Source organism: Corvus kubaryi, unplaced genomic scaffold (genome assembly GCF_017639235.1).
Source record: "Corvus kubaryi isolate FWS band 111438036 unplaced genomic scaffold, C.kubaryi_AGA036_p1.0 split3-37374, whole genome shotgun sequence".
Lineage (NCBI taxonomy): Eukaryota > Metazoa > Chordata > Aves > Passeriformes > Corvidae > Corvus > Corvus kubaryi.
The window spans coordinates 557,412-576,696 of record NW_024582090.1 but is presented as its reverse complement, the minus strand read 5'-3'; the positions used below and the strand labels follow the sequence as shown (position 1 = coordinate 576,696).

The 19,285-nt window shown below is 50.1% G+C and overlaps 1 long non-coding RNA gene across 9 annotated transcripts in view; it reads right to left on the bottom strand.

Annotated features, from left to right (window-relative positions):
• Window positions 1-19,001, bottom strand: part of LOC121658791 — a 31,745-nt gene extending 12,744 nt beyond the window's left edge. For 2 of the 9 annotated variants that reach the window (XR_006014043.1, XR_006014041.1), the window contains exons 1-5: window positions 7,157-8,232; window positions 6,571-6,628; window positions 4,226-4,335; window positions 2,131-2,359; window positions 1,163-1,292 (exon numbers count right to left, since the gene is read on the bottom strand). This is a non-coding gene — a long non-coding RNA (uncharacterized LOC121658791). Of the gene's footprint in view, window positions 1-1,162; window positions 1,293-1,901; window positions 2,101-2,130; window positions 2,360-4,225; window positions 4,336-6,570; window positions 6,629-7,156; window positions 8,237-15,312 lie in introns of those variants that run through there. The other 7 variants (XR_006014047.1, XR_006014040.1, XR_006014045.1 and 4 more) reach the window with 6 other exon arrangements.
• Between the last annotated feature and the right edge of the window lie 284 nt (window positions 19,002-19,285).

Sequence of the window (19,285 nt, the reverse complement as noted above, 5' to 3'; positions counted from 1 at the left end):
TCACTTCTTCTAAATATCTCCAGGTTATTTTCCCCCCAAATGGCCTGACAAACTTCATCATCTTCAGTTCTCTGGCAGTAAAGCCATGGTACCAAATTTGTTGTGCCTTCCCTCCCACCCACCAGCTTACGATGGCAGGGGCCCAGCCAAGGTTTCCAACACGTTGGCGTGGAAAGCACTGCCAGCCTTCTGCTGTTCCAGGGAAGGAAAGCTGCGGGGTTTGATAGACAGCTAGATAGATGGATACAGCCAGAAATATGCTTAATTATGCAATGTCACATTTCTGAGTTATTGATACTGTTCTCCCTTTTTGGAATAACAAAGATGCATTTCAAAACCTGAGTTAAATTACAATACGGGACCAAATCTATTCATTTGGACTATTTAAATGGAGGGTTTTTTCTTCAGTAGATGTGGTCTTGACTGTGCAGCGCAGCTCAAGTGATGCTGTTAAAATCCTCCACCCACCACTGGTGCGTTGAAAATTAGCCAGCCCAGAGCTGCACACTATTATTACTTAATACATGTTATCTGTGATCAAACACCATTCCTGATACAAGTATTTAGGAATTCGCTTTTAAGCTGTATTTTATGGGGATTTTTTTACTAAACAAGTCACGCATTAAGCTGGGTCATCAGAATTGAAGGGAAAGCCACTGAACTTTGCATCTGGAGCTAAAATAGAACCCTTAAAAATTCCTCTCCAAGCTTATCGTACAAACCTATTTAAACCTTCACATGACTAATTATGGCGTTCATCTGCCAACATCTAAATGCCCCCCTACCTCTGCACTGGAGTGCCTGGCACAGACAGAGCCCAGACCTCACCCCAGCACCCAACAGCTGCGGGTCCAGCTCACGGCTGCTGAATATTCCCCGGACCCAGGGGTTCAACTCCACCGCCTGTGCTCGGCCTCAGGAGGAGATGGGGAGCCCTGGGGATGAGGGCTGGGCTGGAGGGCAGGGGCTGGGCCCCCTGCCCTAGGACCTGCTCAGCCCAAGCACTGTGGGCTGAGCTCTGCCCGTCACACCAGGAACAAACAGCCCTCCCCTGCCACGAGCAGGAGAACGGGACCTGTGCCCTCGCCTCTCACTGGCATTGCATTCTCCTTCTCACCCCATGTCTTAAGAAACAACAGAGATGTTATTAAACAAAACTAACCTTGTGTACCTTCATGGATCTCATCAATTCTCATACCAAGTCTGCTGGGCTTCTCACCAGGAGGGGAAGGTGTCATGAAGCGACTGCTCTCACAAGCCTCTGCTGTTGTCTCCAGCACAGAACTTCAGTACTGGCAAAGCACAAGAGTACACACAGTGAGGAACATTGATTTTCCAAACATGAAATTTATCAAATGACACAAATCAGCTGAATGACATGAAAATATATCTGGAGACTTCATAATGTCACCTTCCATCCTGTTAGGGATTGACAGACACTGGCTGAAGAGAGCTGCTTCAAGCTGCAGAACACCATTGCAGGGTAAGATTATTCTATCAGTTTAATAGCAGCTATTTTCCTGTCTCTTAGGGGTTTTCTTTCCTTCTAATTTTACAGCTGTTACACTAGTGACATGCTTTCCACTATTCTAGTTAAAATTGCATCCCATTCTCAAATCAAAGTGCATTTTGTTATTCACTGAGGGAGGAGATGGAAGAATTCCTGTTCCATCACATCCAACAGAAGGGTGGGAAGGAAACTAAGGCAGAGCAATCCCTCAGCACATGGCTGTCTTGGGCGAGGAGACAGTGAGCATGAACCTCATCTTCTGCTTCACTTTGAGCCCTTTCTGAGCCAAACTCCTGCCCTGGCTCCTTCAGGGGCTCCCTTTGTCTCGGTCCAATGCCAGGGAGGAGTTGGGGCAGTAGTCCCATCCCCTGGGTATGTCCTGAGTACTCACACTCCTGCTGAGACCAGCAGGCTCCTCAGCAGCTCCCAGAGCATCCGAGACAGCCAGGGCCTCCTCAGAGGAATGAGATCCGGTGTGAACCTGCTGTCCCTTGGGCTGGTTTTGCATGAAGAGAGAGGAGCTGGGGCAGCACAGCCTCCGAACATCCATTCAGGGCTCACTCCTGCCTTAGCACAGCAAAACTGAAAGGCTTTTGAGAAAATACAAAATGATTCTTTACCCTGTAAGCACCACATTGGTTTCTGAGGCAAAAGGCTGCCAATGGATGTTCCTGCTGCAGCCAAACCCCTTTGAGGAGCATCCAAGTAGCGGCGTTTTGGGAACGTTCTCGGGCAGTCCAGCATCTTCCTAAATTTTTTCCTCTCCTCCTTCTGTATTATATATTTATTGCTATTGTGCCAGTCAGCAGCAGCTTCTGATATTTCTTCTCAGACAAGACCACGCTTTGGCTTGAATAGACAATAGAATTATTAAAATTATTCCAGTTTAGACCAGAAAAATAAAATATCCGAAGTTTTCTCCCTCCACTTCAGCTTCATTGCACAGAAACTCCTCAATATTTTTAAAAGCTTGATCTGTTTTTCACCATTAGTATCAAACTTGATCTAGAGCAAATGAAGCCAAATGAAAGAAACTTACACTAATTTCTGATTTGCTTAACAGCGTGTTCAGCTCACCTCGAGTGCCATCAGCCTCATTTTCCTAATAGCACTTTTTCTGCAAATCGCTTTCAAATAATGAGGAGCTGAAATAAAAATTTTCCACAAAGAAAAATTGGTAGAAATAGATTGAATTGTTTGTAGCAGTACCCTTAATATCAAAGCAACTATTAGTCAATAAAATCTAAAATTTTTGAAAAGGGACTCTGAAATTGAACTCAAGAATCATTATAAAGCTCATTCTCTGTGCTCTAAACTAAGGGAAAAAATTGGTTTTTCTGTGTTTACATTGCATTTCCCCTCACTTAAGTTGCTTTGGGAGAAAACAAAACTTTATATTATATAATTCCAAACAGTAACCATTGAGATGATTAAATGAATTTTCCAAAAAGGTTCTGTAGTCTGGAACAGCTCAGGACTTCATTAGATAAGCTGTGCTTCCCACACAGCCCCCCAGATCCTGCCACCCACAGAGAAGTCCCCTTGGAAAGGCTTTGGATTGCATGGGAATGAATCCAAATATGTGCTGAACATACTGGAAGGACAAGGGGCGGTGCCTTCCCCCTTTCCTGGAAGTGTCCCAGGCCAGGCTGGACGGGGCTTGGAGCACCCTGGACAGCGGAAGGGGTGGAACGAGATGGGCTTTGGCGTCCCTTCCAGCCCAAACCGTTCTGGGATTCTGTGACACCTGGGAAGGACAGGGGACAGACGTTGCTGTGGCCCTGGCCATCCATCCCCCATCCTCCTCCAGCCCCTGCCGTGTCCCAGCGGGATCTGCCCACAGGGAATGACTCCCCTCTCTCCCCGCACAGCCCCGGGGCAGCTCCCACCCCGCTGCACTCCCAGCGCCTCCTGCAGGGAATGCTCCTCCATCCGTGTCTCTGGTGGCCTTTGCTGCGCCCCTTACTTGGCTTGAGCTCGCTCCCCTAATTAATGTTCCACACTAGCTACGAGCACAGTGACAAGTGCTGCTTGAGACCTGACAAATAACCTGCTCCCAGCCACCCCCTCATCCCACCCACCCTGCCAAGCAGAAGAGATGCCTTCAGAGTGCTTCGAAGCAAATGAATACCCAGCATGGATCCAATTTGTATCTTCCACATTTAATACAACTTGATGGGAGGCTGAACTAGGATAACACCAAACTAAAAATAGCTGCTCCTGTTATCAGAATTGTTCACTAATGCTGACATGAGCCAACATCTGCTTTTATTAGGAACTCATAGAAGTAATTTATCTGAATGAAATTGCAATATAAAATTAGTACCATGCACCTGTGCCTATTGCTTTGGCTGATTTGAATCTGTACACAGCTTTCAAAGCACATCAGAAACACCAAATGCATCCTGGATGCTCCTGCTCTCACATGCTGAGTGTGTCACACACTGGCACGTGCACAGAGCTTCCCTCTTCTCCAGGCAGAGCTTCCTGCCTTACCCTGTTCCCAAAGGAGAGCCCCTGCAGGGAGAGCTGCTGGGGCGAGGGGGTCCCCCCACATGGTTCTACCGAGTGGGGTTGGAGAGATTTTACCCCAACTAATGGGTGGGAGCACTGGAAAAGGAACAAAAACATTTCGTTCCCTGGCGTGTTTTGTAGATTGTGTTCTAGCTCCCAGGCCATCCCTGTCAGTGACACTGTGCCAAAAATGCAGTGTACCTCGTCCTGGCGCAGGGTCCTGCTCTCCGTCTCTGCGGTGGGGCACAGCGACACCGCTGCTGCTCTGGGCTCCACAGGCAGCCACTGCCCATGGAACAGATGTGCAGCTGCTGGGGAGAACAAACACAAACAGAGGTTGCACGGCAGAACATGTTTACTCAGTCGGAAATATCCCCAGCAGCACCCCGGAGAAAGCAGCAGCAACTGGAAACTGCTTTGCTTCTCTGGGAACAACAGAAGGCAATGGGAGCAGTGCTGTGGGATTGAGGGGCCTTTCCCATTTTCTTTGCACAGATTCTCTGTTCAAAGTGCCCCACAGCTGCCATTGGGGCATCCTGTGCCCAAGCACGGCTGCTGCCTGTCCCTGAGACAGCATCCCCGGGGCACCCGGCTGCCGCTGGACCCTGCGGGCAGCGACGTCCTCCGGAGAGGAGCGAGGGCCCCTCGGGGCTGGGGCTGTGCCGCTGTGCTGGGGTGTCAGCACTGCCCGCCCGGGGCTGCACCCCGAGAGGGGCCGAGCTGGGCTGGAGCCTGCGGGTGCTGACCCTCACTGCCCTCGGAGGGACCGGCCTCCAGCCAGGTGACCACGGGCTGCAGCTGTGCTGTGGCAGCACAGCCATGGCTGAGGGGCTTTCATTAAGCACTCGGGAAATACAATCTAACTTAAAGTGCATGTTCCTGCCTTCTAGGTGTGACCTGCCGCTCCGAGGCAAGACTGATGCCACAGTGTCAGAGCTGCTCTCAGGGGTCCCCAGAGCTGGTGGCCCTGGTGAGCACCACGCAGCTGACCACAGAGCTTAGGCTTAGCCTGGGTCTGAAGTTTTTTCTGCAGCCTGAGCCCCTGCATAACTCAGTAAAGGCCCTGCTATCTGGGAGTACTTGAATATAAAATATATCTCCTTTAATCAAGAATTGAAGCATTGCTCACATTTTACACGTGCTGAAGTCCCAGGGGAGAAAGAACTTTATGCTCACCTTTAACTGAAACCTGACCTCAATCTGAGCAGCCTTCAGGGAATGGCTGGAACTGGGGCAGGTCTAAGAGGTCTCCCTAGGCAAGAGCTGTAAAAGTTTAGTCCCTCTGTCCCAAAGCACCCCATCCCTCATCTCAGCTCCTTCCCTGCACTCCTCAGGGCAGTCTGAAAGCTGCTGCCCATCCTCAGAGAGCGGCAGCAGAGCCCCCACACCCTCACTGCAGTGCCACACCTGCCCCACATCTGAGCACTCCAGAGATGCAGGTCCCAACCCTCTGAAGCCAAGGCTTGGCATCTCCAGCATATTTGTAACCTGCCCAGCGAGCACTGGGGGGAAAGGCTGCAGCTTCCTTCTAAAGGACGGAAAAAGAACCAGCATTTTATCTGCACTGCTTACTGGCACTGGGGCTTTCCTTGCTTCTGTCCCAAAGCAAGGCAGTAACTCGTGTGCCATTTAATTAAATTAATCCATCTGAAATATTCACCTTGCACCAGCTGGGTATAACAACCTACAGAGCCTGCTCCAAACACGGTAAGTTGCTGCTTCAAGTCTGAGCAGAGACTGAGAACACAGCGACTACAACAGGTACAGCAGGGACACGCAAAGGGATTTTAATTGCCTGCAACTCCGGGACTGTCAAACTGCAGGATGAGGAGGGAGAAGCCTTTATGGTTACCTCACAGTTAGAGATGAGTGGGGTGTTTGAGCTTGAAATGCTTTTACGCGATAAGGGGCTTAAAATAGTAATCAACTTTTCTCATTCAAATAGAAATGTGTTTTTCTCTCCCGTGGCTTCCTGCATGTGCTGAGCCGGTAACTAGGTCATGGAGGCAGGAGGAGCCGGGGGAGGAAAATAACTTCTGTATCCTGGGGATAATTCATGCAGCCAGTTCTTCTGCTGCGGGGCACAGCAGGGCTGGGACCAGGAGCAGGGAGGTTCCTCCGAGGCTGATGGGCACCAGGGATGGGGGTTCCCACCCCGAAATTCCCCCCGTGCCGCACCCCACACACAGCAGCTCTCCAGCTGTGCCCCGGCGGGCTGCGGCCCCTGGCACGGGGGGCCAGGGCTGTGCCGGCCAGAAGCAGCCGCTGCTGGGGCTCCGGCCGGAGCATCACTGCCCGCAGCCCCGGGCCGGGAGGCAGAAACGCTCCGCAGCCCAAACCTCAGTCCCGAGGCGTTGCTTTCCTAAGTGCTGGCCTATCTATTAAACGGCCTCTAGGTCATGAGGGAAATTGCACGGGCGCGCCCTCCAGGCTGGGAAGGTGCCGGCCATCAGGGGCAGGTTGGTGTCCCAGGGCAGCGCTGCAGGTCCAGCCCAGCAGCGTCTGCTCACCACCCACACGTGGCCAGCACCAGGATCCAGGCTCACCTCCCCACTGGTGAAGCTGCCAGGGACAAGGAACAGACCCCTCAGGATATTTCGCTTTCTGAAAATTAGATTTAAAACACATTACCCAGGAACAATACATGTATTTTAGTTCACAGGGATGGGATAATCATGATACACGTAAGAAATGCTTTACAAAATCCATGTTTGCATTCCTACACCTGTAGGTGTGCACATGCCTCAGAGCTGACCATGTGCAGATAGCCTGTGCATACAACTGCTCTCCTGGTCCCCTGCAGCCTCCTCCCACCACAGGATGCTCTCCTGGTCCCCTGCAGCCTCCTCCCACCACAGGATGCTCTCCTGGTCCCCTGCAGCATCCTCCCACCCCTGAGCTGGGCTCCACTTCCCACCCCGGAAACCAAGAGGCTGAGTCCTCCAAGCCAGGACAGACATTCCACCTCTAGCAAGCAACAAAATGAAGATGTCAGTTATGAAGGAAGAAGCTGCGAGGTTTATTAGAGATGTGGTGAGCAAATTAGAAACATCCTCATGTGGAGAACCGTTTAACATATGCTTGGAGTTTTTTTCATCTATTCAAACCCAAGACCATCCCCATGCTACCTACCTGTGGCAGGTGTATCACAGTGAATCCCCATGTTTCCAATTCATTTCTATCCTCCAAAGGAACCTTTTTGGCAAATAACACAGTGAAACGCTGCCAACAATTCCCTCCAGTGTGTGGTGACGACTGGGCTGCGGTTCTGGAAGTTCTACAGATGAGTCCTTCAGATCGAGTTAGTGTCTCCTCACTGCTCCCGACCGTGCCATATTGCAGCTAATTACTGATTGCCTTCTCTGGAATTTATTCATTAAAACAACAACAAAATGCATAATGCAATGTGGCAGATCCTCAGCAATTCACACCAGCCTCCCATGGCAGCAGCCACATTCCTGCTACAGCACCGGAGAATTTAGATATGCAAATGGGCAGATTGTTAGTTTAGAACTGAAAACAAAACGAGAGAGATTTCTCTTAACAATTCCTGCAGAGCTGGTTGGGTGGCTCCTGTGTGAGCCTGGGTAAGAGAAGCACCATGGGCTCTTCAACTGTTTTCAGCCTGCAAAGCACTTTGAGCTCTTCCTGTTTCTCAGGCATTTGCATATTTTCTCCAGCATTTAAATTCCAGTTCTTCTATCCTGCAACCAGCATTGCAGCTGTCACAAATTTGTAGGCACACATAATCATACAAACAATTTGTGTATGCAGCCAAGCAGCTGCATGTGTATAAGTGCCTGTATAATGAAAATTATATTATAATTAACATTGTATTGATATATTAATGTACAGCTATATTAATTATAAAGCCTGTTTATTTCTAGGTATAATATTTCAAACCATTTACAGTAAAACTGCAAAATAATGTTTTATTTTTCATGATGTCTACAGTGGATGAAGTATGATGAAATTCAGATATATCAAATACTGAATGTAGGTATCTTATTAAGTACAAAACATTTGCTCTGGGATGCGCTGGAGAAGGAGGCACATGAGAGAGTCATTAGGGACTCATTCAGGCTGCAGTTTATAGAACCAGAGAACTTGGGACTCCATGAGCTCCCCAAGACCCAGGAGTCACAGAAACATGGAATGGCTTATGCTGGAAGATCGTCTCATTCCACCCCCTGCCATGGCAGGGACACCTCCCACTGTCCCAGGCTGCTCCAAGCCCCAATGTCCAACCTGGCCTGGGACACTGCCAGGGATGGAGCAGCCCCAGCTGCTCTGGGCACCCTGTGCCAGGGCCTGCCCACCCTCCCAGGGAACAATTCCTTCCCAAGCTCCCACCTATCCCTGCCCTCTGGCAGGAGGAAGCCTTTCCCTGTGTCCTGTTCCTCCAGACTCTTGTAGAGTCTCTCTCTTCCCTGTACACTTCAGGTATTGGAAAGCCACAGTCAGATCACTCCAAAGCCTTCTCTTCTCCAGGCTGAACAATCCCAGTTTCCTCAAGGAGAGGTGCTCCATCCCTCTGAAGGCTTCTGTGGCCCTGGCTGGCCCCTGCCCCCCAAGAACAGAGCAGTATTACAGACTGCAGCCTTGGAGTGAAGGTTTTGAGACAGAGACCAGCCCTAAGCACAAACTCCTGCCGGGCTGGTGTCCAGCAGCTCTCAGCTGACATCATCACAAACACCCAGCTGCAATCCAGGGCAGGGGTGTTGAATCCAGTGTGGCTGCCCCTGGATCCCTGGAAGTATCCAACATGAGGCAATCACTATGGAGATGGGAATTTGCTTCCCCAAAACCCAAGTAAAGCTTGAGGCACACCAACCAGAAACATCAGTCATGAATAAAACAACAAGGGAAAAACCCCAAGGTTATCTTGAGGTGATTGTAGGTTTTCAGTGGAAGGAGCCGTGCCAGCCTCAGGGCCATGGCACATCTCACAGATGTGTAGATAACACCCACAGATCAGTGCCAGGTCTAAACTGAGCCAGGCTCACTCCTGCGGGAGCTCTCGGTGTGCAGCCGAGGGGGAGCTCTCTGTCCACTGCCCTCGGGCCAGGCCGGAGCACAGCTGGACGACACGGAGCCACCAGGACACCCTGCCCTCGCTGCCCTCCTGCCCATGGGTCAGCAGGTCCTTGCTGCCCACTCAGAGCCGAGTGGGGTCAGGAGGACCCCACCAGCAGCAGGACACACAACCCCACAAACACAGACCTGGCCTGCAGGGACAGGAGTCCCCGCTCCTGCTGCAGAGAGGACAGCAAAACACTCAACCCTCGCCTGGAGTTCATTTGGGGTGCTTAACACAGAGGAAATTGGGATGTTTGTTTTCTCAATGCCTGGCTTTCCTCACTTGAACAAACCCGAGTCCAAAGTAGCTGTGCTGGAAGTGCTGACGTGCTGCCGCAGGAGCAGCCATCCCAGTCCACACACAAACCAGCCCTGGAGCAGATGGACACATGAAATAATTACAGCTGACAGCTGACAACACTAAGAAGGTGTCAGTCCCACAGCAGAACCCTGTCCTTCGAAAAACACATTTAAAACTTTAGCTTAAAAATCCACACGCACACTCAAACCCCCACACTGTTTGAACTGTTTGTTTTCCTTCCCTTTCCTGCTCTTTCCATTTTCCTGAGACTCTGTCCTCCTGGTTTCTAATGAGCAACTGCCCAAATTTGAGTTATAAATGCTAAATATACAACCTTAAGGCTGCACTGGAATCAGATTTTTTTATCAGGTACCTTTCTTACTCTGCAGTCCAAATATAAATATAAAGCATTTATTTTTTCCAACTTTACTGCATATTCCTGCTTTCTACTGACTCTGCTCGCATTAATTCAGCAGCAGGTTCCCAGAGAGGAGCTCTGCCCTCAAGCACTGGTGGTGCCTTTCCATCTACTCCAACAACATACATCAACATTTTATAAAAGCCATAAATATGCTGCAGTCTAGTTTTATCTTCTCTCTTTGAACATGCAAATAATTTGACTCCATCTTACCGAACCACTCAATAACCAGTGATAGGAAAGAGCAGGGTAATTTACTGCCTGGTGCTGGCAGAGGAGGGGGGAGAAGGGGTGGGTGGAGATGCTTTTCTGTCTGAGGCACTTTGTGTGAACAGTGCTGCTGCTGAAGAAGTCTCACTTCTTCTCAGTCTTTCATCCTTGTGCACTTTTCATCTTTTCCATGTCTGAGAGAAAGAAACCCTTCTGTGCACGAGCTCCTGCTTGTTACCACCCTGCTGTTCCCTCCCCATTCCCATCCCCTCACTCAGTCTCACTCCTGCACTCAGACCCATTGTCCAGCTTGTGCCTTGCTCAAGGACCTCCACCAACCATCCCGACACCAAGAGCATCCTGCATCAGAGGGCGGCCCTGGCAAAGCGTTGGAGCAGGATGTTCTCCCCTCAGAGAGCACCAGCACCGGCCCTACCCTCCAGGAGCACGAGCCTCAGCCTAGTTTTGGGGGGACAAAGACACCCCAAGGCCAGGACAGGCAGAGACCCCAAGCCTGTCCCCTGGGGCCGAGCAGGGTCCCCTGGGGCCCCACAGCCACCAAGGCCAGAGAGCCTTGGGCTGTGGTTGCTCCTCATTCAGCCTTGCTGCCCACAAGTGCAACACACAGGGAATAGCAATGGCCCTGGCACCGGGAAAGGACTGGAGCATGGAACGGGACCATCTGCAGCCGGCTGTTGCAGGACCACAGTGGGCAGAGCCTGCAAGCAGCAGGGCCAGAGGGCTGCGGACACAGGTCCTGGGGACTGCAGACACAGGTCCTGGGGACTGCTGGTGGGGCACTGGAGCTGACGAGGTGCCCAGCTCCAGCACAGCAGCCCCTGCAGCCAGGGGCCCTGCAAGGGGGGTCCTGGGGACCCAGAGAGCCCCTCACCACCTGCCCCGGGCTGTGCTCCATCCACAGTGCGTGACCAGAGCCCCAGCCCAGCTGACTGTGCACACAGAGCGTCCCCCAGCTCCGTAACTTTCTGTTGTCAATCAGGCAAGGAAACAGCAGCAAGCATATGGCAAGGAGAGGTGAGCTGGCAGGCCAGAGCACGAGCAGCAGTCCAGGCTGGTGTTTTCCAGAATTACTTCCACTGTCTCTAATTAAGCTCTCCCCAGACGCACCGGCTTGGCGAGATTAAAGCAGAGCGATCACACCGAGGAGCCCGTGCAGCTGTCCCTGCAAGCACTCACGGTTCTGGGGCTGAATTCGCACAAAAACACATCACAACTGCGCTCTGCAAAGCCACAATGACCTACTTTCCAGCCAATTTACATGTACTCCATGGGTGCCTTGAGTCACTCTATAAACAGAATATCATTTTGCCTTTGGTAGACAAATGTAACCTTTATTGGAAAAACCAGAAATCCCTCTTGTCCTGCAAAGGAGTTGTTCCACTGGGAAATAGTGCCCCATGCCCTCACAGCCCCACGGGCACAGCCCAAAGGCTCCTCTGTGCCACCCACAGCCTCCTACAAACACGCACCTAACCAGCCTTCAACTCCATATCAGAAGAGCTGGGAGAGCTTTTCTGGTGGAGTTTGGTGTTTTCATTCCCAAACACCAAAGCTTTGGAATTGCACCTGAACTTCGGCTTCCTTCTTTCTCTAATGAGGGCTGCAGCCTTGTCAGCTGAGAGAGCAGAATCTCTCTGCTCTCCCTTGTTAAACACATCATTTCCCAAACTCCCATGCAGTGTAGGTATTCAAATGTCCTAATTTGTCTGATAAGCCACATCAGAAGAATCTGCTCTGGTGGTGCTGTGTGTCCTCGTGGCCATGAAGAAGAGCATCAGCTGAGGCTGAAGGAAGGCCATGGTCACTCTAACAGGCAGAAACCACCTAACAGGGTGGAATGCAATAAACAGCGCTGGGAAGAAAACACTCAGGCACATTTCCAGACAGTAATGATGGAACTTAAACTGCTGGTGAAATTGTATTATTATTAGGTATTATGATTCAAATACCCAAAAAAAAAAGTTCTACTCAACACATCTAAGAAACAACAAAATACAGGTTCTGGGATACACAAAACCCAAAAACCTTACTGATCAAATGCTCACCTTCAACATGTGTATTCCTATTTCCACTTTTATTTTATCTTTACAATTGTAGGATGCCCAGTTTTGGGATGGGAGCTGGTGCACCATGGCCAGGCTCTGCAAAGGCTTTTCCCTGCCCTCTCCTGGTGCCTGTACAGGTGCGAAGGGAGAGAAAGGGGCACCGCTCAAACCTCTCCTACTCCGGTGCCCTAGGGCAGCAGCAGAGGCACAGAGCAGCCACCAGCAGGGTGGGACACAGGAGCTCAGCCAGGGCAGCAGTGGCCATCCAGGCAGGACCCCCTGCACCCCACAGCTCAGCACCCACTGGGCCAAGGCAGATTTGGAACCTCCTTTTGTGCCTACACCTGAAAACCGGCCTGCAGCACTGCAGCTGCTTGGCAGCAATTAGAGAAGGGGTGTTGGACAGCAAGTTCACGTCATTCACACACCAACCCCACCTCCTTCCACCCGTCAGTTCAGCTTTACCAGACGAGCTTTGTTGTGACATTTAATAAGTAGTAGAATTCTGCTTCTTCCTCTTCTGCCTTAAAGTCAAAGCAAATCAGCAGCTGAGGCAGAAAAAGACAGGGTTAGATGGGATATTGGGAAGAATTGGTTCCCTGAGAGGGTGGGCAGGCCCTGGCACAGGGTGCCCAGAGCAGCTGGGGCTGCCCCTGGATCCCTGGCAGTGTCCAAGGCCAGGCTGGACACTGGGGCTGGGAGCAGCCTGGGACAGTGGAAGATGTCCCTGCCCATGGCAGGGGTGGCACTGGATGGGCTTTAAGGTCCCTTCCAACCCAACCCATTCTGGGACTCTATGATAATTCAGTTACTGCATAAATAAAATATCGAGACTTGAAATCATTTTGAAGACCCCAAGAAGGAAGCTGCCTATAAACAACTCATGCCGAGCAGAAATGCAGCACACCAAGCTCCCAGAAAGTTCAACTTGCAAACTAATTACTCTGTGGAGATACCTGTTTGGGAGGCTTTTGGAGGCACATGTGTGTTCTTCCAGAACACAACAGCTAAGCCAGGAGAAAAACAAGAGTCCTGCTATCCAGCCCTCACTGGGTTTCATTTTTTGCTCCACTTCACAAGCAATAACTGTAGGATGATAAGGATTTGCAAAACAAACAGAAAGCTGCACAGTGCTTGTGTTTGGAAGCTCTGAGCGTGAAAATCCATTTCAGGTCCTATCTCCCCCCTTGCCGAGATAAACCCCTCCTGAGCGTGCTGCTTAAATCTCCTACAGAAAAAAAACAACCCCAAAGCCTGTTATTTTCTTGGCACAACTGCTCTCAGAGCAGCGACCTGAGCACCCCCTCTAGCCATGTTTTACATTTGCCCAAGTTCTTCTCCTCAAAGTTTAAAGCAAGGAAATGGAAATTGCCCCCACAAAGCACAAAACCAAGCTGGATTCACTGATGCTGCTCCCAGCAGCGCACCATGGAGGGATTTCACTTCCATCTCCTTCTTTTGCCTCCCCTTTGAAGGTAAATAATTTCCAACATGCAGGGTGAAATGAGGCTCCTGAGGCAGCAGGGCTGGACCCCACTCAGTTATCAAACACCACTACAAAATGCTGTATTCTAACCCTTCTAACCCAAAAGCATGGTCAGATTTTACATCAAACAAGAGTAAAGGAAATTGGACAAATACAATGGAGGGAAAATCCACTGGGACCCTAAATGCTCTGCAAGTTTAAAGTGCTGAAAGCAGCTGGAGGTGGACGTGTGTTTGTTTGGGGGGACATGGAGGGGTCTGCCTGGCTTCTCTCTGTGTCACAGCCACTGCTGGGGAGGGCCTGGGAGAGGACTGTGCTCATCCCAGAGGGAGCCAGCAGGACAGCACCTGGGTCACCTGCATCTCTAGCTACACACATCCTGTTCAGGAGGAGAAGAGAATAAAGCTGTTTGCCTTCAAAAATTCAGCATAGAGTTTTATATTCTGAATAATAAAGTCTCAAAGGAGAGAGAAGCAATTTTAACTTAAAATTTTGTCATTCACTCAGTCATTACCATTTTTTAGCGAACACGTTGCTCTGTCTCTGCGCTACCAATCCTCAGTTCTCCCTCTGTATTTCTGATAGTTCTAAGCTAATTAATTTCCCACAATAACAACCTCCCAGGGACATACAGCTGGATAATCCTCAGCCCCTCCTGAAGTTAGCTTCCTGTAGGGCTGGGGAGCAATTACTACTCATTAATCCTCTGCCATGCACAGACACAACGGGATTTGGATCGATTGTTTTTGCAGGAGCACCATAAGAGAAAACAAGAGAGTGTGGGGTCCCTGTTAACAGAAACTTTATGGGGAGATGGCATCAGGTGAGAGGCTGGAGTGCAAAGATGGGCACAGCTCTTTAATCATCATTTACACACAGAAAAAGGAGGAGCAGGGTGCAGCCTGGGGGTGTTTCTGTGATCCCCTGGGGCACGAGGATGGGAGACTCCTCCAGACCAGGAGCACAGGCAGGTGCCCCCTCACCAGGGACATCCCACAGCCATTGATCCTTGTACATCCCACACATCAGCTGACACCAAAGCTCCTCCTGCATGTCCCAGTGGCAGGAACAGCTGCTGAAACCAGAGGGGTGACTGTCACTACACTATCAGGGAGCACCCCAGCTTGTACTGTGTTTCGTGGGAGCGAAAAAGCCCCCGAGTTTCCTCAGAAAAACACAACAAAAGCCTCAGGGGGACAGTGAAGGCCAAGTTGGCCACCCTCAGGAACAGAACATTGCTCCAGGGTCCCACTGCTGGCTGGCTCTGCAGGTCACACATAGGGGAATCATTCTGTACTAACAAAGAGAAAAATACCATGCAGAAATACCGCACACAATACATGTGCTAATAAAATCGTATCACATTAAGAGTGACAAGCACGTTTTGGCAGCTCCCTGTGCATCTCTGAAGCTTTCCTTTACATAGAGCAGAGTGGAATAGTTTAAACAACATCCAGACTGAGCAGCAATTGGCCTTTCCCGGGAATTCCCACAATAACAACAGCAGAGGCCAAACTGTTTTCACTGACAGGTATTGTTTTTCCTGAGGTGTTTGTTCAAAATACCAATCCAGATACCTGGAAAATTGAGTCTACACCCATGAAACTTCCAACAGCAAGGGAGACATGGCTTAAATTCTCCAAACAGCAGCACTGCTGCTGTTAACACAGCATTATTTCTAATTGTGATCCTTACAGATGCAAACCCCTGTATGAAATCACTGCTTACCACCCACAGCACCAGTGGGCCGCGAAGCTGGCAAGGAGCATTCCTGCTGCACCCCTGGGGAGGGCAGGGAAGAGAGCCCCAGCTCTTAAACCAGCTGCACAGGCAGGATTCCAGCTGGAAAAGACATCCAGAAAAGCACTTGTCAGGGTGGAGCACGAGACTCCAGGAACCCAGCGACACTGGGGGGCACAAAGCACAGCTGAAATCGAGTGCTCATTCAGCTTAACTTGGGTAATTTATTTTTTCTCTGATGTCCAGCTCTCTTCAAAATTTACATCTGCTGACTGGATTGGAGCCTTTCATGTTCTGTTTTTGAATTATATGTTGCATATGTTACAGTGCAAGAAATTTGACTTTTCAAATGCCAACAAATGGCTACAAAATTGGCCCCTCGTGAATAACAGCCCAGCAGCGTTTCCATGTAATTATTTTGCCCAGGAATTTAATTTGTGAGACATGAAAGTTCTGCTGAATGAAAGAGCAGCGCATAATGATCCCTAAGCACAGGGAGAGGCAGCCGCTGCTCGGGGCGCTGGAGCTCGTGCCCCCTCCCCGGCCGTAAATCCACTCTCTGCAGCCAGGAGTGTCTGTGCCACAGGCTGGGGCGATGGGACAGCAGCGCTGCGTTAGCCAGGGCTGCGAGGGTGGGAGCCACCATCACCACCCTGCCAGCCACAGCCCAGAGGCACCTCCGTGTTACTGCAAACCACTCACGCCACACGCAGAATTCAGGGTCAGGCAACGACCAGGGGGGTTCTGGCAACTCTATCACCCAAATTATAACTACTGTTAACTGTCACAAAACCCCAGAATGGTTTTGGTTGGAAGGGACCTTGAATCTCACCTGTGCCATAGGCAGGGACACCTTCACCAGACCAGGTTGCTCTTAGGAAACAAAAGATCATTTTATCATCTTAAAAGACAAAACACCAAATAAAATCAGACAAAACAATACAGAATAAAACCCATGGAGAATCACATCCACTGTCACAGAGCCAGTCCCACTGTCCCTGGGCTCGAGGACACAGGGCTGAGCTCCCCCAAGGGCACCCTGTGCCTGGCCCAACCTTGTTCCCCAACTCCTCACTCTCAGTCTCAAGGCTCAGCAGGCACTGACTGAATTGAAAGCAGATGGCATTTCAGACATTTCATATCACTTTTGTCCTGATTCACTCCAGATAAAGTTCTTATATAACTCTGACATTTAATGTCTCAATCCAGGGAGAAATTCTCCCTTCTTTGTCCCGTACTCTCATGCTTTTTTCGTCTTTTTTAAGATTTAAATGTTGACCATGTCACTGTTGAAATAGATTAACTCTTGTAGTGATGAGGGGAAAGCAGTCCAGGGAGCAGGACATGAGCTGTCTGATCACCACGTGTCAGTCCAGACTCAGCCTGAGGCAGGGGAGCAGCTCCAGGAGGGCTGGAGACAGCGAGTGGCACTGGCTGCTGGGTGTCACAGGAGCCAAGGACAAGGCTGGAGCTGCTGGGGACCGGCAAGGACAGGTATTTTAGCCAAAAAATACCAACCAAGCCATCAGCCACCTCTGAAATGGCCTCCTTTTAGGAGTCTGACATCATTAGAGCCTCTATAGGGTCACTAGAGAGGGAGCAAATGCCTAACTTAGGTAACCTAAGTCACCCTAAATTGCAGAACCTCACCAGGAGAGCCCAGACAATGAGCACACTGACTTGGTCACATCATCCAGCTTTAAGGAGCCATCTACTTCAACCTCATCAGGTTCCCACCACAAACTCCTCCAAGGTGTGGAATCTCTGGTTTGATTATCCAGTCTCTTCCCAGGAACAATTTCCTTCTTTTGAAAGGAAAAGTAAGTGAAAAAGAGAAAAACCAGATAAAATCTTCTTGGATTTTGAATTGAGGCACATTTCTATCCAGAACAAGCTTTATTTAATATTTGTCATTGTTAAACTAAGCTCAGCAAAGTGCTTTCTCTAAAGATCGACAAAAGCTGTAGAAAGACAGCAGCAAAGACAAATCATGGGATTATGAATGATGTGTAGGAATAGAACACTGGTGGGCATTCGGTCAGTAAGATCACATCGAGCCTTATGGGATCCCGAGACTCCTGGCTAAATCCTGATGAACCCAAATATAATGTACCGGAAATGAAAGCTTAATTCTGGGCTTAATTTTGACACTTTTGTCTTGGAAACTTTCCAAGGTAGGCTGAATAACCGGAGACAGCAACCTTGGAAAAGCTGTGAACCTCCATAAGATCTTCATCAACCAATCTAGATGGAAGTGTCTGAAGGAAAAAGTAATTCACATGGAAAAAAAAACAAACCAAGCACTCCAGAAAATATCAAATGCCAGTAAAACAAGGTCACGTTTTCCGTTTCATCAAATACCCAGGAATACATTTTAAACAAGATTTGCCCATGTCTACTGCAGAATGCTTTGTCCTAATCACATGTTACAGAGAATGTAAGTAAATTGTTTTTCAAAAACAGTTTCCTGACCATGAGATATTAATCTCATGGCTGTTTGGGCAGCTGGAGCTACACATCCTCTCAAAACAGCAGCTTTCACATGGGTCAGATTGGCCAACAACTGCTGGGTTCCTAAAAGCAAAGGGGTTGCTTGGACGTTCTGTGATGGTTTGTTCCAGCCTGCAGCAAGGGGGTTTCACTGCTGCTCCAAGTTTGCCCCTAGAATACAGCTTGCAGGCAGATGAAAACTAATTAGAAGAGAAAATGGATTGATCTCAAGGTGACAAAAGGCACTGGTTATCCCAGGAAACCTGAAGCTGGCGAGTTAAACACATTGTGCCCTCCCACCGCTTGTGCCTCTCCACCTGCTTTGAAAAGTCAGCTGGGGCAGGCACAGGGCAAGGCCAACGAGTGCTCTTTGCTCTGGATGACTGGAAAATAAATTATTTGTCATTCCAGGCTCGATACAAGAAGAGCACCAGCAGCTGCTGCTGCCAAAGCTGAGCTGGCAGCTCCATCCTCCCTCAGCCCCAGCCGGAGCCACCGGCATCTCCTTCCCGTTCTCCTGGGGCACCTCTGCGGGGGCAGGATGTCCTCGCTGGCCACATGCACAGGGGCAGAGCTGCGTGTGCACCGACACCAGGGCACCACAGTGCTTGGGTCTGAACATCTCGTGTGCTTTGTTTAAGCAGCAGTTATCACCAAATGGGTGCAAGCCGAAAATAAAAATAGAGAAAGAACAGTGGTGTTTGTTGAAAAGATCTTACCTCTCCTTGAGACACCCCAGGAGCCATGACTGGGGCAGAGAATTGAAATATTAGTCTCTGTGAAACTGGTTACGGGCTATTGGTTAATGGGCTAAATTAGTCTCCGTGAAAAATTACCCCGTTTGACTTTATCATAAGTCTTTGGCCACACACGTTCCGAGGAGATAGAGATCCATTAATTAGTGCTCGTTATTGCTGCCTCAGGCGGCTTTCCTTTCGCCTGAGCTCTGGCACTTGTATTCACAGCGAATTATTCCCCATGGAATATTCCCACCCCCACACCCAGGGGCTCCCAGAGACACCCAAGCCCCAGGTAGATTTTCTGCTGTTATCCAAGGGTCACTAAGGGTCACTTTGGGCCATTTTAGGGCAGGATCCTTCATTTCCCCCCTGCCCATTGCAGATGGGCTCCGTGCCAGTCACACATCCCCAGTTTGGCTTGTTCTGCCCTGTCCCCCCTCCCCTCACACAGTGATGAGGCTCAGGAACTTGTGGGGTCACATGCCCCCCCTCGATGACCCCACCCTGTCACCCAGGTCCCCGGGCAGGTTCTCCCCGTGGCTGCGGCATCGCCCCTCACCCCCGGGGACCCGAGGGCCCCGTCCCACAGCCCGGGATCACGGCTGCAGGACAGGTCCTGGCTGCACCCAAATTATCTGCACCTCCCTGGCACGGGGGTGGGCCACACTCCAAAAATGAAGAGCCCCTTGAAGACAGTGACAGTAACAGCCCCAGTCAGAGCTGCTGGGGAG